This window comes from Rattus rattus, chromosome 1 (assembly GCF_011064425.1).
Source record: "Rattus rattus isolate New Zealand chromosome 1, Rrattus_CSIRO_v1, whole genome shotgun sequence".
In the NCBI taxonomy this organism is placed as follows: domain Eukaryota; kingdom Metazoa; phylum Chordata; class Mammalia; order Rodentia; family Muridae; genus Rattus; species Rattus rattus.
Window position 1 is genome coordinate 154,920,851 of NC_046154.1, and position 2,882 is coordinate 154,923,732.

The following is a 2,882-nucleotide window of genomic DNA, read 5'->3' on the forward strand; positions in this document are numbered from 1 at the left end:
CACACGCAGGCTTCCCAAGTCTCGCCAACCATTCCTGTCCACACATCCATATCCCACGTGTCCTGTGGGGTCCCCTCCACACACCAAACAACAAAACCAAAGCAGCCGGTCTTTCTCAGAAGTGTCTCAACGCTTTAATATCACGGATTTACACGGTTACAATCCCGTTAAATATTTCTGAGGTTTAAATACAATCCACAATAAGATCATAAAATGTAAACTTTCAGTGTTTTTTTTTTTAAATTTCAAAAATCACACCTTTCCTCCCCATTGTTGTCTGTCTGAGTTTTCCTGTTAATAGCTGGATTTTCCTGAGTATTCGGCACAGCTGTGACCATTGCAGGCCACAGCCCAGGCGGGAACTGGCCACAGAGGCCTGACCAGAGGTAGAAAACAGTTTTTTTTCTTTTCTTTTTTTTTTTAATCCACTTTTTTTTTTTTTTTTTTAAATTTTACCTGAGTTTCTGTGTGATCCCCACGCTGTCGGACAAGCCCCTCCCACCCCCAAGAAACTGAAAAGTTCACACATTGCTAACAAAGCAGCTCAGCTCACATTTACTCAGAAGGAAAAATAAAATCCACAAAAGCCAAAATTATGTGGGGGTGGGGGAAAAGTGGGTAAAAATGATTAAAATGAAAGAAATAAAGACTGTACAGACGCATTAACCCTCAGAAAACATTAACCCAGCTGTCCCCAAGCCCCACCCCACCCACCCACTGCAGCCTGACACACAGACACACACACACGTGGCCTGGTGGCCAGCATAAGGGCTACCAGGAAGGTTCTAGAAGCAGACCGTGCCTGCCCTTCCACCCTTTGCCCTGAGTTTGGGTGTCTCACCTGCCCCACACCAAGCCCTGAGGTGCCAGGTGGACAGTGATGACCCCAGCTCTGTCCCCACTCCCAGTCTGCGTGAGTGCCAACTGGAACCCATGCCAAGGGTTAATGGGGCAACTGAGACAGATAGGACCATGGAGGGTGGCTGAGTATGTCCAGCAGAGGGCATCCCCCAGCCCCACTACAATCACAGAGCTGTGATAGGCAAGTCCCCTGAGTTAGGATCTGGTGCTTTCCGCCACTCACAGAGCCTGAGAGACAAGTGGACACCAGGACACCAAGTTCCCACTGTTGGGCATTGGGAAGGTGACCAGAGAAGTGGGTGGCCCGGGTGCATTTTTTTTCTTTTTGGCATCAAAAAACCTGAGGTAGAAAGAAATTTGCCTTGGATGTGCCCACCAAGGCGACCCCCTCCCTCAGATAGACCCCACTAGGGAGACGGGAGGCTGGCTGCTACATCCCTGAGCTGGTTACCCATGGAGGCGGACTTTGGACAGGGTTGTCAGAAGGGAACAAGGACCCCTCAACACCCGTGACCAGGAATGATTGTGCGGCTAAGACAGTGGCCCCAAAACGGGGCAAGCAGAAGCTTCCAGAAGGAAAAGTTGAGATCCTCCTCCCCTCCAAATGGGCAGCACCCCCTCCTGGAAGGACAGGAGGGGTGTGTTGATAACCTGAGACAGAGGATGAAAGAGGGTCCAGTCCCCACAACAGACTCAAGGCTTCATGACTCCTGGGGCTGAGGGCCAAGCAGGTTCCAGCTCCCAGCTCTCTGCACATGCTCCAACCCTAGCCCAGGAAAACCCAGCGCTGCCGGGTTGCCAAAGGAGGCCAGGCTGAGTCCAGGACTGGTTCCCCAATCCAGCAGAGAGTATGCATGCGGCTCCAGCCAAAATGAAATGAAAGCTTTTTTTGGACAGGCTCTCACTGTGTAACCTGGGCAGCTTGGAATTAACTGTAAGACCGGGCTGGTCCACTCAGTGCTGGGATTAAAGGTATGCGCCACAGGGTTTCAAGTAGCTCAGGCTGGCCTCAACCTCCATGTGTAGCCAGGGATGACCTTGAACAAACACACACACACACACACACTCACTCTCTCTCTCTCTGCCTCATCCTCCTTAAGAGACAGCAGGGCCCTTCCTGGCTGATCACTGTCACATTCAGGTCCTGTCCCAGCAAGGGGGTTGACAAAGACAGGAAGAGAGCTGGAACACAGGAGGCAGTGACTCAAGCCCGATTCCTTGCCCTGAGCTAAGCCTGTTGCCTCTGCAACCCATCCAGGCAAGGAGAATGCAGACCTTCATCCCTGAGACACCTGAGGACATTGTATTCCCTGTGCTCCGCTACCCGTTTCTAGAGCATTCTGTGTCCTGGGTAAGCAATCCAGGTTCCTGAATGATGAGAGCCAGTGGGTGGGGCCAGTCTGACAGAACTGTGGAAACTGCTGAGAGCCAGCATCTCCTAGCTGAGCCAGGGGCACCACAGGACATCAGAGGACAAGTAGGGGCTCTGGGGTGACGAGAGTGGGGACCGACATGGCTGGTATTTTGCTTCTTTTTTTTTTTTTTAAAGTCTGTTTCCCTGAATGAACACAAATATATAGATATACAGATAGACTCTTCCTAAGATCCAATCCCTGCCCTCAAGAATAAAATAGAATATTTACAAAATCAGAACCCCCCCTACCTTTAAAAAAAAATGTGTCTGAATGTGGAGATCTCGTTTTAAAAAGAAAAAAATTCATAGCTTCCAAGGTTGGTTTTCTCAAAAGGAACCATGGTTAAAGACCAAGGAACAACAAACGACAATAAAAAAAAGGAAAAAAAAACAAACAAACAAACAAAAAAAGGAAACAAAACAAAACGGTATGAACACACGGTGCCCGGATTCATGAGGTAAACAGACGTGCTTAAATGGGGCTGGTCACGCCGAACCCCCACGGAAGCCTCTGGAAAGGTGGCCTCCTTAGGCTTTGACGTTGCCCTGGTGGCCCTCGTCAAATCCGTTTCTCGGAGTCTCCGAAACCTGAGAGATTCAAGTGTTC